The following is a 19,256-nucleotide window of genomic DNA, read 5'->3' as shown; positions in this document are numbered from 1 at the left end:
GTTGGCTACATTTCCCAGGTCCCGTGGCAGCTGGCATTTAGCTGGCTTCTGGCAATGGGAGCTAGGGAGACATTGGGGTCTGTGAAGAAGAAAGAAACCAAGGTATTTGTCCTCTCTCTGTTTGCCTTTGGTGGCATTTCTGGAAGTGGCTCCAGTGCCCCATGAAAAGTTAGAATGATTCATTGTGGTTCTAATTGGTCCCTGGTAACCCCGGCCCCAGGGCTCCATGACACTGTCTTTATCCCTGCAGCCTTGGATGGCCACGGTCCCTGCTGTCTAATCTCTGTGTTGCTCCAGTCTCTGGCTGGCTTCTAGGACTTCCCATTGTCAGTCCTAGTGCATAGGACTGACATAATCAGCCCTAGTGTCTCTTTTCCTGGTGCGTTCAGGTTGGTGTCCCCTCTGAGCGCCTCACACTTCGCCTGTTTCCTACACACACCATTCGTGTTTGTAGGATGGAATGGACCTGATGCTCAAACGCAATCATAGAAGGATCTATGAAAATTCAGGAAGGGCTATAATAAAAATTGAGAAATTAAAGTGCTGGATGAGGGTTCTGGGAACTTGTAAGGGAAGTGGAGAAAGAGACCAAAGCTAAGAAATGGGAAATAACATTACGGGTGACACCTTTAATATATTTTATAACAGAGCTTAGTAATTATACTTCCCAATGCTATAAACGCTTGTCTAAAGGACCAGCATAGGAATTAAAGAGTACTTGAAATCATTTACTTATGTCTAAAGCATGGGAAATTTCATTCATAAAAAGATTTCTATTTGGGATAGTTTCCTGGCTTATAAAAGCCATCAAGAACAAAGCAGAGGTCAGGGACAGATAGAGTAATATTTGGAGGAAATTTCGTGATATTTTCCTTGGACCTTTGGTGGCCCTCCACTTGCCAAGATCTTCCATCCCAGAGTCTCCCTGTTTGCAGGGTCTAGGGTCATGCATGCTAGTGAATTAGCACCTATTAGGATGCACCAATTCCTCTAGAACCATCTGGCAAATTGACCAGGATAAAGAAAATCCTGATGGGAAAAGCAATAGGAAGTTATGGGCTGGGGATAGGCTTAAGGGATGCGAGGAAAGGGTTAACATATAAGCCCTACCCTTTATTAGCTCTGTGATGCTCAGCAAGTTACCTAAATTCTTGAGCTATCCTCAGTTTCCACATCTGCAAAATAGGAATACTGATGTTAGATCTATTGTATTTATGAAAACTACATACGTTACTAATAATCTGCCACCAACACCGAGTAGAGAGGCAATACATGGTCGTTGCTCTCATTACCACTGTGTTCATCCCATCAACGTGCTCAGTATTCAAATAGATACAGACCTTACTTAGTCCCTCTTCCTGGCAGCCTCATTATATAGAGTTGGTCTTCTGAAGGGCAGAGTTTTCCAAACTATGTTCCATGGGACACTAGCCTCCCTGATATCATAATTAGTCTTACAGAGATGATAAAATATTCAGCTTCCTTATATTTTCTTGATCATAAACTCTTGTTAAGCACAATATCCAAATCCCCTGGGATACAGTTTGTTAGACAGCAAAGCAGTGGCCTCAACCCTGTCCTTGGGAAACAGACAGATTTCTGCTAAAATCCTAGCCCCGTTATTTATGGTTGCATGACCTGAAGTAGATTTATTATTGTTTTTGAGCTTGATTTCCCAATATGTAAATGGTGATCATCACAGCATTTACTTTGTTGTTGTATCGAAGTTTTAATAAAGTCGGAGTCCTTGCATCTGTTCTTGCGTTAATTCCCAGTCAAGAAGAGAGAAGCGGTAGACTTAACTGGCATTAACAGTCATCCAGTAGTATCTCTTTCTAAGACCAAGAGATTCTTGCTCTGTGAACTGTATATTCCTCACAGGTAGTAAGTACACATAACCCTTCTAAAACTGGAAAACTTGATTCTGAATCAGGGATGTAGGGTATGTATACTAGATTTGACATAATTCTGGGCCCCTCCATGCAAGAAGCCTGTTTCCCAGTCTTGCTTATGGAGAACCACTGCTTCTAAACTTGAGCCCCTCTCCTGAGGCTCCACGCTATCCATGACATACGAGTTCTGCCCAGGGCACAATCTCACCTTGTTCATGATCCAGGCTGAGAACAGTGGCATCTGAGGCCAGAGGTATTATCTCCAGGCCCTTCAACTTTTGAATGATCGGACTTGGGAACTTTTAGCTTACATTGTACGATTTTAGGCTCCGGTCAAAATTGCACTGGCCAGTCTACATGACTGATACTTTTGTTCTTTCCTGAGAGAAGTTAATTCTGTTTATTTTTCATCCAGGCAGATCCATCCTTATCACTCTTTCTTATTTTCCTCTAAGAGGACTGGCCAAAGAGAGAGTGTTAACTCAAGGACAAGAGATAAGAAAATAGCATTTAGCCTTCAACAAGGAGTCCTCGGGGTCAGAAGGAGAGGCCTAGGAAGGGATTAAACGCATCCCCATGATGCTACTTTTTCTTGCCACCTTGTGGGGCCCAACATTTTGGGTTCTACTGATGAGAGAAGGTGTTTGATTGGTGGGCAGTACGGAAGCTTAGAAGCAGGAAGCAGGATTCAGATGAGGAAGGCTGACCTCCTGGAGAGCAGAGTCTATGTAAGCCTCAGGTGGGGACAAGGTGAAGGATACTGGGTCTTGGTGGAGTATAAGGCTTTTCCAGGGAGATGGGTTATCTAGGCCAGAGAGTGGCTCCCCAGCTTGTTTTACCCGCCAAAGGGGCTGTGGAAAGGGTGAACATACAGCAGTGGGGATACACTTGAAAGGCAAAAGCAACTGAGGGCCCAAAGCAAAATTGACTAATAAAGCACTTTGCCTCAGTTTAGGGACTTATGAGAGTGGCTGTTATTGTTTTCTAGAAATACATGATTTATAAAAGACCACGTTGTTCCTATGTGAAGGCTGCCTCCTGGCCAATAGATAAGAAAAATGGAGAGTTCAGGAGTAGGATCTGGTCTAAAGTCAAGGGATCTGAGCTTGTTCCAAATCAGGTTTCCTACTCTGGTGTTCTCCTTCTCCCCTCCCTTCTCCCTCCCTTCTCCCCCACCTCCCCCTTCCTCCTCCTCCTCCTCCTTCCCCTCATTCTTCCTCCCCCTTCCCACTCTTCCTCCTCTTCCTTTGTCTTCTTTGTCTTCTTCTTTGTCGTCATCGTCTTCATTTTCCTCTTCATCTTTTTCTTCCTCCTCCTTTTGATCTCCTTGAGGTTGACCAGGGATAAGAAGCAAAGCCAGGATTAGGACGAGTCTGTTGATCCACTCACCTTTCTGAAGAGCTAATTTGTGCCCGTTATTTCACAGTTTCCTGTCGGAGCCTGAGTGTCTGAATCCGCTGATGCTGGAGGGCTGGCATTCAGAACATGTTCTTATTGCCTAGAGGAGATAGATCAGGATGGAATGACATTGGCAGAATTGTGGTTGAGAAAAAAACATAATAATAATATCATCAGTATAATAAAGTGGAGGGAGTAGTCCCAGCCAATGGCCTGGAAACTTAAGAAATTTAAGAAGCATCCTGGCCCAATAAGCTGTAACTGCTCAGAGCATTTAGGCTGATGGAAGTCAGCCACTAGGGTAAGATGGCCCAGAGTAGCACATAAAGTAGGAGGTAAAAATGGGTATGAACAGAAAGCACAGTTATTGTGAAACCACAAAAATTAAAAGCTGAAGCAACCGCTCATTGGGTAGCATCGTGCCTGTGTGGTATAGTCAGGTATTCTGATTGACAGCCAGGCTAACAGAGCAGCCTGTTTGAGGTCAGAAGTGTGGAGGCACATTCCTGCAGACTGTATCTGGAATGAACAATATTAGGCCTGAGGCTTCAAGGCAACTAGAAATCGTACCAGTGAACAAAGGTGAAAGTTACCATCGCTATTTATTGAGCACTTACTCTCACGGTGTATCAAATATTCATATTCATTTTATACTCGTACTAGTCCTTGAGCAACTATGCAAGGTGGTAATTTTAATCACTCTTAGGTTAGTTACTTGCCCAAAAATAGTGGCAGCTCTGTGTTTTGAACCCAGATTTATTTGACCTCAAAGCCTGGTTTAGCATGGCAGATCATTTTATTGCTCTACAAGCCAGTCTGTGAGTAGGGCAGATGACTGCACCTGTCTTCTAGAGGGAGGTAGCTGGGGGTGTGGTTGTGGTAATACAAGATAGAACTTCTGAAGTGACACCTGTCAGATTCTGCAGCCCTCTCAGCCCTTCCTGGCAGTGACTTATTAAGATCTGTGACACAATCAGCCCCTCACGTGGCCACATTGCTCTTGACTGGAGAAGGGCAGCGACTGCCTTCTTCCATCAGTGCCTCCAGTCTTGACTTCCTTTGGCTGCATTAAGACCCACATTTCCTCATGCCTACCAGTGGGTCCTGGGTGCACTCAGACCTAGCAAGCTACATCCACCCCTGCATCCTCATCCACTTTGCATGACAAGCTTCTCTGTTTAATTTTATGAGTCCTCCTGGGTCTAGAATGTGCTCAGCTGGGTCCTATTCAATCCTATCACTTCTGCTGGGAGTTCTGCAGTGAACACAGCCATGGCCCTGAACCATGCTGCTTCTGTTCATGTAGCTGATGGTGTCCTGTGCTGCCCAGACTCCGATGAGTGGCCACTGTGGCAGCTGTATGGTGCCACGGAAGTAGCTCAGCCTGGGCTTCAAAAGCTGCCCATTATTGACTATCTGTGAAACCATGCAGCTTAATTTATCTGAGTCTCAATTACCTCATCTGTGAAAAGGGGATCAAATAGTACTTGCCATGAGAGTTTAGGGAAGCATCTATCATGATACGATCTTTTGTTACATTTTCACATTTCAGCTCACAATAGCCCTACATTCCAGTTTCTTTCCTTCTTGGCTGCGTAGGATTCTTCTCTTCTGATGCCTTGTCTGATAAAAGCAGAAATTTAGTGTTCTTTGGCTACTGTATATTGATTACCTAACTGCCCTTACAACGACTACCCAACATAGCCTCGTTACTTTCTCTAGTTGCTCTTGCTCCCAGGTTCAAATTCCTCCCTCTTTTCACCAGCCATGTTGTTGAGCTACCAGCGTGCCTCACAGTCAAGATACATAGGGTGCAGGTCACAGAGGTCCTTATGTGCTAAGCTGAGGCGATTAAATGTTACCCAGTAAACAGTGACTGCCATCATGTTTTGAGGGATGGTGGATTGTTTGGGAAGGGTAACTTACATGGTGGGAACAAGGCCAGGAGGTGCACTTGTTATTAGCACAGCTGCTGCCTCGCTGCCCTAGATTGTACCACAGGGGTGACAACACACTTGTGCACCCCCAGTGAGCCCCCACGTGTGAGCCCATAAAATGAATTAAATAAGAGTGTAAGTATGAATCAAAATGTGCTCATGAACAGCTGCTGTATGATGTGTGAGGACAGATTTTATAATTCTGTGCTGCTGACAAGATATTCTGGTACTTGATAAACTTAATAAAACACTGAAGTCTATTGATGTTGCCGTACTGCTAAGCACAAGACTCCCCAGAACATATGCAGAGAATAAAAATAAGTGTTCAGGCCTGAGACTAAAAGAAAACAGCCAGGGGGTCATTCAGTGGCGTGGTAGGTGCATTCCACTCCAATACATTGACTTAAACCTACGTGGTTGGGTTATTTTCAAGGGTTGAAGGGTCCCCACATGTTATTCAAGCCCTGGATGGGGAGGGGAGCCAGACTTAGTGCTGCATTTTTTTTAAACCACCTCCTTTCTGGGAAAACCCAGGAAAATCTTATGATCCTTGCTTTATCAGAGGATAATTGGAGCTTGGGAGGGCAATGGACTCACCTAAGTTAGCGTCTTAGGCAAAAGTGCAAACTGATGCTTGTTGTTAAATGCATTTTATTCTCTCTTTCAATGTTTTGTTTGGAAAAGTTTCAAACACACTGAAAAGTAGAGGGATTAGTATAGTGAAAACTCCTGTACCCAGCAGCAAATATTAGGATTTTGTTGATATTTTTTTTTGGAATAATTTGAAGCAAATGCCAAATACATTGTGCCTCACAAGTATTTCAGGGGACAACACACTTTAAAAGGTGCCCGTGATATGACACTTCTGTCCTTTGGTAAAGGGGAACATGAAGTGCTGTCTGTAGTTTTTCATTTACTTTAAAATGAACCTATGATTCCTTTTAATTGAACTTTAACAACATAATTCAACACACATTGGATTTCTACTATGGCCAGGAACTGTGTGTAATTAGGAAATAAATACCCATAATTTACTCTCCTGGCCCTCAATGCTATAGGTACAAGCAAGGATGATAAAGTGGGTGATGTTTGGAGAACTATCTCTCAAGTCCAACAGAACTCACTAGTGGTGTGATTGTTGTCATTTGGCTTCACTACCCTCCATCTCAGGCTCCTCTGCTCTAAAATGAGGCTATGTGTCACTTACCTATTGCTGTAATAATGCATAAGACCCAACACACAGAGGCTTAAAGCCACAAGCATTTATCTGCTCATGAGTTTGCAGCTCAGAAATTTAGATTTAGAGTGGACCATACATTTCTTCTGTTCTTTTCTGGGTTTATTTACATATCTGAGGGTCTACTGGTCGTAGACTTATCTAGGGTGGCCTCACGGTAAGATGTCCCAGTCATGTCTCATGCACATGTTGGAGAACCCAGAGGATGAGCAGAAACACAAAAGTCCTTTTTCGAGCCTCTCCTTGTTTCCTGTCTGCTAATATTCCGTAACCAATTGCATGTGAGCTCACCTGCATGAGTAAGCCAGCAGTGAGGTGATACCCTGCCCACAGGGGGAGGTAGGCTGCTGCAAAGTTGCAAGGCAAAGGGTGCTGTGGGTTCAGGGAGGGATAAGGAAAAGGGCTCATTTATGCACTTAGCAGATCACAGGATTCTCATAGCACCTGCTGCTTGCGATCTCCATGGGGATTAAGTGAAATGACATTTGCAAAGACCGAGGCATTTGGCATGTTGTTAAGTATTCAATAGACCTCACCTATTAATTACTGTTATTATAATTATCATCCTATTATTATTGTTAACATTTCCAGGTAATAATAAAGGCCAAGCAAAGTACTAGAGGGACATGGAAAATGGAGAGACTCATTTTAATCTGGAATAAGGAGGAAGATGGCCGAGGGAAGTGGCATTAGAATAAGACATCGAGGGATGGGAAAAAACAACACATGACAAACACACAAATGTAATATAGACGTTCATTCAAAAGCCCACACATTCTCTCAGCTCAGACTTGACGGGCATCGGACTACCTGAACAACTCGAAGGATTCCAGAAGCTTTCCAACCCTCATCACTTCCATTGCCTTGTTCAAAATCCTTCCTGGGAGAATTATTGTTCTGGATAAGACAATACCATCATTACCCTGAAGGACATGGGGCCCAGTCATGTCACCTGTACCCCTGCTATGGTTCTCGTTAGCAGTGATGTAAAGCATAGTCTTTTGGGGGAGGAGCCAGGCCTGTGGGGACCAGTCTAGGTCACGTGAGACTGCTGTCCTCCAGGGTCAGGCCCTGAGCAACTTCCACAGCGTGATTCCCATGGTGTAGACACTGAAGGGTTAGTCCTGCGTGGGAAGGTGCTGACGGAGAAAGAGTATGAGGGTTCTGGGAAAATAACCATCCTAAACTGGGTTTCTCCAAAAGCAGATCCTGAGATTTGAGTATGAATGGCCTGATCCGTATGTGATCCCGGAAACATTGGTAGGAGAAGTGAGGCAAGACAGTGAAGGGGTGTTAATGGATCAGATACTGAGGTGAGCTACTTGGGCTCAGGCCCCCTTGGGGGTGAGCAGCATAGGGTATGCGTAGACCTGCCCCACCCAGGTATGGAGGAAGCAGGGGTCATTTCCAGCTCTAGTCCATCCATGGTGCCCGGCTGCTCCCACGGACAGTAGCTCCCTGACACTTGCATCTTGCCCCTCACACTGTCCAAGCATATTCCCGTGGCCAGTAGCACAGTGACAAGTGTGCACAGGGTGACACCTTTGAGTAAGTTAGGGAAGCATGCACGCAAAGGGCATGTGAATGACATACTAATAGCAAGTTCATCCGTGACTACAGATGGGAATTCAGTGTTGCTGTAAACCAGCCTTTCTCATGGGCTGGGCTTTCTCTTCTGCACCATTTCCCGTAAGGTATATTTATATTTCAGAGATATGAAATATGGTGTGGGGGAACGGTGTAGAGCTCCCCTCTCCTTATGCTGTTCAAAGTGGATGCTAAACATTTCCTGTCATCTGGTGCAGTGAACGAGGGAGGGGGATGTGAGCCAAGACAGGGGGAGGTGTGAACATGACAGTAAACTATAAGAGCTCGTTATTCCCCCCCCACCAACACTGACGTTCTGATTATGACTGAAAGGCATAACTAGGTGTGAAGAGTAAGTGAAAACTGTTAAAAAATAATCAGTCCTCTTTAAACAGGCTCACATTCTTGTGATCTCCATTTTTATTGGTTTTGGGTTTACTTTACAACATAAATCATTAGAATTATATAAAGTGGATCAATCTATTTATTTACAAAATATTTAGAGATAGCAGTTCGTGTGCAGGGAGGGGAGCGGAGGCAGAGAGCCTACATGTGAGATTTTTCCAATGAGACTCTCTCAGACATAATCAAATATATCCACTTGAAAAACAAGCAAGAAAAAAAGTCCTACAGAGATTACTGTATATTAAAACAAGGGAATTGTTCGCAGGGGCAAAGTAGGGATAAAGCATGAATCATCATGAAACATATGAGAGATGTTAAGAACAGACTAAAAATAGCCTCTTTGTCATCTATTTTCTGTTGTGCTCTCTTCCCTTTGTCCCAGCTAGCTACTCTCTTCCTAGTGAAAGAAGAGAGCGGGTCATCAATGTGAACACAAGTTGGGGAGGGCAGGGAGCTGCCAGAAGGCTGAGAATTGTAGCCATATTATAACCTTAGCACTTTACAGTCCTTAATCTTTTCAACAGATGCCAATTTATTGGGTCATTTTCAATGGTCTTGGGGAAGAGCTGGTAAGGTCCTGATTTTATGAGTAAGGTGACTGAGGCTCAGATGGGTTGTATGACTAGTTCAAATCACACAGCTGGACAAAGGCAAGGATCCAGGAAAGGGCTCAGGCAGTATTTATGGCCTTACATCTATAAGCCATGGATGTATATCTACACTCACTCCGGGGGACTCACAGTGATATCTTAAGGTGACCATTTACTAATTAATCCTATCCGCATACAATAGGAAAACAACAGAGGACAAACCATACTTCTTTTCCTCATGGAGCTTCTGACACCTAGCTTATGATAGCTCCATGGGAGCTGGCCAGAGTCCATGGTCAAGGCAATCCATCTGAAGTGCTAGTTCTGCAGGAAGTGATGGAATAACATTGGTTCAGTCAATGATCTTTTTTTTTTTTTTCACTTTTCTTTTTCTTTTCTTCTTTTCTTTTTCTCTTTCCTGTTTTCTACTCCTGTTTCATAATGTGATCCATCAGTCTGTCCCAGAGTAGAGAAAGCAAGTTCAGCTAATGGACTGGCTCTTGGGTAGATGGAGTAAAGGGACTCAGGGTGGTGGGAGCTTTGAAGTCCTGAAAATGGGCAAAATGGTTAGTCAATTTGTCTATTGATAGTGATAATGCAACTGCCAAGCTGGGATTTTAAGGAAGGCATAGGAAGCCTGGGGAAGGAGACAGAGAACAAAAGTAAGTCAGGGCTCTAGTCTTTGAAGAGAAATCACAGGACGAGACAGACTATGAGCCAGTGACTCTAAACTGAGTTGTACAATAGTAGAAGCTTGGGGCTCTAGACTTGAATGGAGTGATAGGGTAGTGATGGGGAGGTGATAGAGTTACCACTTGAGGAACAACGTCAAGGCCAATAATTAGCCATAGGATGCCATGACTTAGGGCCAGTGTTTCCATAAGGGAAACCTGGGTCACAAGAATAAATAGAAGCAATGACATAGGGGTTGTAGGGAAGGGATGAAGCCAAAGTATTAGTGTTAGTCTTTCCTGAATAACCTAGTATGGGAGCTAAGAACAAAAATGATAGAATGGGTCAGAATTTCTGCTCAGAGTTATGTTTATGATCCCACTCATTCCTATAAGACAGGCTTTATGAACTCTGCTTTCAATGAGGATATTGAGGCTCAGAGAGATCATGCAATTATCCTTGGGACACTGCTAATAAGTGACAGAATTGGGATGAAGATTGTTCTGTCTGGTGACAGGTGTCCCAAAATGTCTAGTCCATTGTACTGTTTGATGATAAAGACCGTGAATTCAGAGGCAGGGTGACCAGTGGGATAACTGTGGGGTTCTGTGAAGGGCCAGGCAAGGTGGTCTGGGTGTGGGGAGGGGACAGATGGCTCATTTGGGGCTTTCTGCCTTTCCTAGTGTCACCAGGTTTCAAGTAACTGCATTTCCTAGTCACAAGCCAGTGGTCGAGAAAGATGCATGTGTGTCTTTGAGCCACTACTAGGTCACAAAATGAGAGGTGGTTGGACAGTCTGAATGAATTGGGCAAATCCACCCATTACAACCCTGGGTGAATCTGGGTATGGCACAAGCAGGTTGGCATGGTTAACAGCAGAAGAATATTTTACTTAGAGATTCTCTTTTACCTCAAACACTGTGCCAATAGGTTTATACAACCTTATGTTGTGCTGCATTATCCCCATTTTACAGATGGTTCTCATCACAGAAATAATTGTCCAATAGTGAAAAAACAAAACAAAACAAAACAAAAAACACCTTAAAAGTTTACATTAGGGGAGAATTAAGTAATTTGAATTCATTCATATAATTGCATTGATCATTTATTAAAATGCTATCTACCGGGAGTATTTATTTTTAATAACACATGAAGATATACAGGCTCTGGTAATAGATGAAAACAGATTTGGCTTCTAATAGGTGGCTTAAGATATGGGGCAGAATCAACTTATTGGGCACCTAAAATGTATAAGATATCTCCACAAGTATCTATCACCTAATCCCTGCAATAACACTGTGTCTTAGGTAGTAACATTGGTATCATTCAGATAGGGAATCTGAGGCTTGGGTTTTTAAGGGTTGTTCCCAAGTTCACATCTTGAGTACCTGGGAGTAATATCCTGCTTCCTGGCCCCAAGGCCTCTGAAGCAGTCTGCTTCTTCTGAGTGAGAAGACACAGCTGGTTCCCTGAGTCTTGAGCACTGGTCACCTTAGTGAGATGCAGAAAGGACCCCAATCATGAAGAATAAGGAACAGAATGGAGGTCTTATATTTTACCCTAATTGTTATATTCTCATTGCTTTAGTATCTGGTTCAAAATTTTCTTCCTTTAGGGCGCACATGGGTAGCTCAGTCAGTTGAGGGGCCAACTCTTGATTTCGGCTCAGGTCACCATCCCAGGGTTGTGGGATTGAGCCCTGTCTCGGAGTCCATGCTAAGCATGGAGCCTACTTGGGACTCTCTCTCTGTTTGTCTCTGCTCCTTTCCCTAGCTCTCATGCTCTCTCTCTCAAAAACAAAACAAAACAAATCAACAAAACAACTGTTCTTCCTTCATAAACTCAGTCTTTCAGAAATAATATTCCTCTTAATTCTTTCTTGGTTAATCAATAACTTGAAAGTAAACACTTCTCTTTCCTTTTATCAGTGTCTGGGTTTCCAATCCTAAATTAGTCCTGGGCCGGATTTTCTCAAGGGATGGCAAAAGCTTGTCACCCCTTTGCTATTTTCAGAATCTTCTTTACACTCATGTGTGTATATATATATATATGTGTGTGTGTGTGTGTGTGTGTGTGTGTGTGTGTATCATGTATATATATATGTGTGTGTGTGTATATGTGTATACACACACACATATATATCATTTCGTATATATATCGTATATATATATATGATGAAAACTGGTTTCTTTAAAAAAAGTTTATTTTGAGAGAGAGAGAGAGAGAGAGAGAAAGAGAGAGCAAGTGGGGGTAGGGGTAGAGAGAGAGGGGAGAGAGAGAATATCTGTGCTGTCAGCACAGAGCCTGATATGGGGCTCGAACTCACAAACTGTGAGATCACGACCTGAGCCAAAATCAAGAGCCGGATGCTTAACCAACTGAGCCACCCAGGTACCCCAATAAAAACTGGTTTCTAATGAGCAACAGAAGACATGGAACAGAATCAAAAGAAAAAAAAATCACTGTTCAGCTATGTTCAGTTAATGGTTATAATAATAACGGTAAATACATTAAATAATAATAATTACTAACAGATACTAAAATAATAACACTATGTAATATTCTAACATTAAAATGCTAAATACTGAATGCATACTAAATAGTAGTCAATAATAAATGATAAAATATCACAAAAATAATACAAATAATGTCTTAATTTGTATGATCTCATGTAGCCTATAATTTCACCTATACACATCATTTTAATCTACTCTGTTGGATATAAGCATGGTCCTGGTTTATATCTCAGACACTTTGTAAAAAAAATTTCCAAAGGTATGAGGCTGATTTTGTAGTAAGGTTAATATACTGTATAATAGAAAAAGTAAGAGCCTCTAATGATTAATCCATTCTAGATATTTTTCAATTTATATCCAGAAAATTAAACGCAATCGACAAACATACCTTGGGGATCATGTTAGGCACTGATGGGGAAAATGAAGACAAACGAGCCAGAGCCCCAGCCTGCAAGGGGCCTCAGTCTTCTGCGAGAGATGATACTTCAGCTCTTAGAAGAATGACTGTGAAAGATATGAGTGATAGTTCAAGGTTACTCTAGATGAGGTGTTTCCAGGGAACTCACCCACTGGCCTGGAGAACACGGACTCTTCCTGACAAGCTGGGTCCCATGTTCTCCAGGAAGAAACAGTAGAATGTCTTCTTTATGCTGGAGTCTGACAGGCTGAAGGTCAAGTTCATTTAATCACTCGCTGACTGGATGGTCTGGGATAATTACTCACCTCTCTGAACGTCACTGGCTCATCCATTAACATGCATGCAGCTGGGATGAAAGCAAGCCGGCCATGTCCAGCACAGCTGGCCAGTGGGCCTTCCTCAGCCTGGAGTCCTGTGTCTCATCCTTCCCTTAACAGGTGGGGCCACAGGTAAGCAGGCTCAGGTGAGGAAGCCTTCAAACATCGTATGAAGACATCCAGGGCACTTATTTGAGCTAGAATATTATACCTGTTTTCTGAGAGCTGAAAGGATCCTGAGGGGATTTCGGGGAGATAAAGAAAGAGCATGGATGGTTTGTGCACTAAGACTAATATGGGGGGGGGGTGAGCCACTTGCACTGGTTTGCAGGTGACTTCTCCTAGGTATCTTTTTACCTGAGGGAAAGGGGTCATGTTAGGGGTGGTGTCCAGCAGGCACCTGGGGGCAGGGCTCCCCTGGGGGACACCTGGCGTACCCTCCAGCTAAGGTCCAACAACTGGTGTCTGAGCCTTCAGCCAAGGGTGCAGTCAGAGGCCAAGGGAATCATATTTGATGAGATCCTCTGAGTTACTGGAACAATGAGTGCCACGTCTCAGGGACCCTGTAACTCTACCCAACATGACTGACAAAACACAGATCTCTTGCACTCACAGCAATGGCCACACAGCTTGGCGTCTCGAGGGCTCTAGGGAGAGGTGCCAAGCTTGGGGTGGGCGCAGACCCTGATGGGCACCCGTCAGGTCTCACGATGCCTTAAGGATCAGCAGTCCCTCTGGCAGAACTGGACTGCTTTGCAGGTACAAGGTGGGAGCCAGACACACCTCAGGTTACCTGTGGAGCGTTTCCCAGGGTGCAGAGGGCTGGTGGATTAGGACTTTCATTATTATGGTTCCATTTGATGCTACTAGTAGATGATGTGTGGGCAAAGTCAGATCACCAGACTACAGTGGCACACGTGAAGGCCCAGGCAGACACTGGACACACACAGGACACACACAGATGGGCACATGCACTTTGCTCATCCATCACCTGGAGTCATTGGAAAGGTGGAAACCATGTGCTAGATTCCCAGGTCCTGTGAGGTAAGCAGCCCATGGTTGCCAGGTGCTACAAACAGGGATCTCCTACGTTCTAGGGAGGGAAAAAAAATCACTGGACTACATTTGTTCTGAAAATGTTGGGGCGCCTGGGTGGCTCGGTCAGTTAAGCGTCAGACTTCGGCTTAAGTCATGATCTCATAGTTTATGTATTTGAACCCCTTGTCCGGCTCTGTGCTGACAGGTCAGAGTCTGGACTCTGCTTTAGATTCTGTGTCTGCCTCTCTCGCTGCCCCACCCCTGCTTAAACTCCGTCTCTGTCTCTCAAAAGTGAATAATTGTAAAAAATAAAAAATTAAAAAAACTGTTAAAAAAAAGAAAATGTTTAGTAGTCTCCAACAGGTCAATGAGGCGAGGGCTGCCCTAAAAGTGATGAGGAGCAGCAACTTCTTTCTTTTATTTAAATTTTAGAGTGTTTTTCTTTCCTTCTTTTTTTTTTTTACCTTTTTTTTTTTAATGTTTTATTTATTTCTGAGAGAGAGAGGCAGTGTGAGCAGGGGAGGGTCAGAGAGAGGGGGAGACACAGAATTGGAAGCAGGCTCCAGGCTCTGGGATAGCCCTCGAACACAGAGCCGGACATGGGGCTCAAACCCACAACCGTGAGATTGTGACCTGAGCCAAAGTCGGACACTTAGCCGACTGAGCCACCCAGGCGCCTCTTCTTTTCTTCTTTTGGGTAGAAATAACACATGCCTATCATAAATAATTAAAAAGTACAGAAATCACAGAATTAAATTCATCCTAAGTCCCGGTACATGCCATTTTGATGCATGTTCTCCTGTGCGTGTATAAGCATATAGCATACTGTTGTGTACTGGTCCCTCCACCCCCACCCCCCGCTCACCAGTATGGAAGAATATTTCTCCAAGTCATAAATAGAAATCTGTATCACTTTTTTTTTCTTTGAGATAGTGATTTATTTTCTTTTAATATATACACAAAAGTGGCATTTCTGCATCTACTTTTTTTTCCATCTATTTGTTTTATTTTATTTTATTTTATTTTTTTTACAAATAGTTTATTGTCAAATTAGTTTCTACATAACACTCAGTGCTCATCCCCAAAGTGCCCTCCTCCATGCCCATCCCCCCCTCCCCCCCACATCCATCAGTCCTCAGTTTTTGTCAGCATTCAAGAGTCTCTCATGGTTTGCCTCTCTCCCTTTCCCCCACCATTTCCGCCCTTCTTCTCCCCCTTGTTCCTCCGTCAAGTTCCTCCTAATCCTCCGATACCTGCAAACATATGATATTTGTCCTTCTCTGCCTGACTTACTTCGCTCAGCATAACACCCTCAAGGTCCATCCATGTTGCTACACATGGCCAGATTTCATGGTTTCTCATTGCCATGTAGTATTCCATGGTATAGATAAACCACATCTTCTTGATCCATTCATCTGTTGATGGACACTTAGGCTCTTTCCATGTTTTAGCTATTGTGGAGAGTGCTGCTATGAACATTGGGGTACATGTGCTCCTATGCCTCAGCATTTCTGTATCCCTTGGGTAAATTCCTAGCAGTGCTATTGCTGGGTCCTAGGGGAGTTCTATTGTTAGTTTCCTGAGGAACCTCCACACTGTTTTCCAGAGGGGCTGTACCAGTTTACATTCCCACCAACAGTGTGGGAGGGTGCCCGTTTCTCCACATCCTCGCCAGCATCTAGAGTTCTCTGATTTGCTCATTTTAGCCACTCTGACTGGCGTGAGGTGGTATCTCAGTGTGGTTTTGAGAAATCTGTATCACTTTTAATGGAAGCTTATTTTTCCACTTTACATGTACATCCTATAATTTATTTCAACCAATCCTATTCTTATGAAACATGTAGTTAGCGTTATAAAATTTTCAAAATTAGGGACAAAGATGAGATGAGCACTGTGGGCAACATTCTTTGGCTCTTGTTTGTTTTATTATGCTAAGGTCCCAGAAGTAAGATTGTGGCATAAAAGGGTAAGCATGTTATTGGGGCCTAAGGATGTGACAGGGCCAGTCTGTGCACAGAGCTTTCAAAGGGGTACCTGGGTACCACCAGATGGGATGGAAGCCAGAAGGGATGGGTAGCCCAAACCTCAGGTCTTCCACCTCTCAACTAGAGATGTTCCAGTTTCATCACTATTATAGATTGGGCTCCATGTAAGATGTTGCTTGAAGAAATCATTTCTTGGATTAAAAATATATTTATAGGGACACCTAGGTGGCTCAGTCGGTTAAGTGTCCAACTTCGGCTCAGGTCATGATCTCACAGTTCGTGAGTTCGGGCCCCATGTCAGACTCTGTGCTGATAGCTCAGAGCCTAGATCCTGCTTCAGATTCTGTGTCCCCCTCTCTGTCTGCCGCTCCCCTACCAGTGCTCTGTCTCTCTCCCATTCTCTCAAAATAAACAAACATTAAGAAAAAAAATTTTTAAATGTTTTTATAAAGTTTGAAAACCACAGGTAAAATCATCTTACCAATAATTGTAACTTGGTCACACAAATTTATTGAGGGAATGCTTGCTTCAATCTGTGTGTCCTTGAGCTGGTTATGTTGTTGATTTTCCAGTGACTCAGAGAAATTATGGTCTTAATTTTCATAATAACGATCATGATTTTCATTGAGGTAGGAGGCCCAATTTGGAATTTTTTTCATCAAGAGCTGAGGAAATGCCTTTAAGGAAAGGACTGGAGGAGCTTCTGAGAATAAGACTGGAAATGTCAAAATCGCCCACCAACTGCTAACGTCTTGTTCCTATCAGAGGGTTGAGGTAAGGGCAAAAGGCAACCATGTACCCCATTCTTTTTTTCCATCCCTTGCCCCATTCCTGCACAAGCAAATGTATAAGTGCACACACACACACAGAAAGCTGTGACCTATTCCTCAGGGAAGATGATCAACAGTGTTGAGGGTCAACCCACCACCTGAGCACTAGGGGATTCCCAGACTTTTCCAGGATGAAGCCAGAGCTTCTGGGCAGCCCTGGCTATAGGAACCCAGGATAGATCATCAACGATCCTAGCCTTCAGAGAAGGAAAGGTTTTCGGATCTTTAGTCAAAGTGAGGGAACAAGAGTTCTGCCTAACTAGTCAATTTTCCTAATGAGCTATTAGAAGCTGTTTTTGTGCTGAACACTCTGTCCTCATTATAACTGTGCTTCCCAGAAGCAAAGCTCTGTCTATTGTAATGAGCAGAACGCCAGAGTGAAACACAGTTTTAATGAGTTACAGCATGGATGTAAAGCTGAACAAGTTACATCTGAGATGAGAGTCCCTCAGAGTAAGCTAGGGCTGGTGGGTAATTTACAACAGTAGAGTAAACCACGTGGAGGTGACTTCTCCCATAAGGCAGGCTGGAAGAAACCAAGTGGGCTTCGTAGTAAAGTGTACACTGACTGACAGGTTGTTAGGAAGGGAGACCTGGAGAGTCCTTTTAGGGCAAAAGAAGGAGAACTTCTTGTGATCTTGAGAAATGGAAAGATTAAAGTCTTAGACATGGCAGTATTTATGTTACTCTATAATGTACCCTATTGACGCCAGCCCCAGAGCATGCTGGGAGTGCAGGTGAGCAGAGTTGAGGAAGGAGGGGCTCATTAGCCAGGCAGAGTATGAATAGGGGTCAAATAGAGACCAAAGAGACTAGCGGATGCCGCATCTAACTCATATCAGCCAACGGAAGCTCACTGCTAAATTTTTAGGAATTTTGCAAAGTGGTATTAAATACAGTCGTTCTTGAAACTTAAATAGTATGAGCTGACAATTCTAAGGACATTGTTTTTTAAAAAGATACTAAATACTCAAAACCCATCGCTTCCTGATTGTTTTACTATATTTAACTATTAACTGTGCTCTGTAAGTTATTTATACCTACTGTAGCCTTAGGGTAGAAACGCGGAAATCTACAATGTTGTCTTCGTTTCTTGATATTCAGCAATCTTTTGTTGGTAGCTTGAAATTGGCATGGTGGGAGCATTAACACGATGGAAATCAACAAACACCACACACCTTAACGCGATGGAAATCAACAAACACCACAAACCAGGGCTTAATGTATTATTTTATGGATTGTTGCTGGCGAAGGTCATCAAGAAGACGCGACTGCAACCGCCAGTTGACCTGTGAGCTGGCCCCAGGGACCTAGAGGCACCTCACTCCTTACCCTGTTCTTGGAATGTGAGTTTTTTTGCCTTTGCCGCTCCCAGAGGCTACTCCAAGGTAACGGCTTTGAGACAGTAATGTGGGGCTGAGAACTCCACATGGTACCAGCAACTGAACCCAATTAAGACGTCTTTATAAACTTTGAAGATGTGGTGTGCTGGTGCGGGGGATCTATTCATCTTGCAGCTGCCCAAGACAAGCCTCGTGAGTAAATTACCTTTGCTTATTAAGCCCTCTTTCCAGCCTGGAGTGGCTGCCTCTTTCTTCGGGGATCAGTTTCACATTATATCCAGGACACTTCCCAGAGGGTTATGAGCCAACAATTGTCTACATAGGAAGGAATGGAAAAATGTAAATAATGCAGACTAAATGTAAAAGTGTGTCACCTTGTAGTCATTATTCTGTGAACAGAGCACACACGCGAAAAAAATGTATGGAACTACCGTGTGAAAACTATTATCTCATTCAGCAAAGAATTCAATCATGTCATTGATGAATGGGTGAAGTTCCATTTTCAACTTACTCATTGATTATAAACGAAAAATTTCTACCAACATTCACATTGGAACTCTGCTCATTTATCAATGGAAACCATAGGGTGGTTACAGATGTGAGGGTTTGACAAAAATCTTGACAAACATTCTGTAAGAATAAGTTGGCTCTGTAGAAATTTCAGTGAAGGGCATCTGGGTGGCTCAGTGAGTTAAGCACTGATTCATGATTTCAATGCAGGTTTTGATCTCCTGGTTCATGAGTTTGAGCCCTGCATTGGGCTCTGTGCTGCCAGCGTGCACCATGAATGGGATTCTCTCTTCCTATCCCTACTTGACTCTCCTTCTCTATCTCAAAATATATAAATAAGTTTGAAAAAGAAATTTTAATGAAGAGTAGTGTGTAATGTAATATTTGCATATTATATGCTATACATCCATTGTATAAGGAAAATTTATACTAAATGCATATATATGTACATAGATACTCAAATTTTATCTCTTGTGTCCATACTTTTTTTTTTTTTTTTTTGCTACATCGTTGTTAAACTTTTAGTAGAACATCACTGAAGAGACCACTCCCTCTCCGAGCACCTGTGTACCCTCAGCATC

Source organism: Hyaena hyaena, unplaced genomic scaffold, assembly GCF_003009895.1.
Source record: "Hyaena hyaena isolate Hyena2069 unplaced genomic scaffold, ASM300989v1 scaffold_13, whole genome shotgun sequence".
Taxonomy (NCBI): domain Eukaryota; kingdom Metazoa; phylum Chordata; class Mammalia; order Carnivora; family Hyaenidae; genus Hyaena; species Hyaena hyaena.
Note: the sequence above shows the minus strand (reverse complement) of the source record.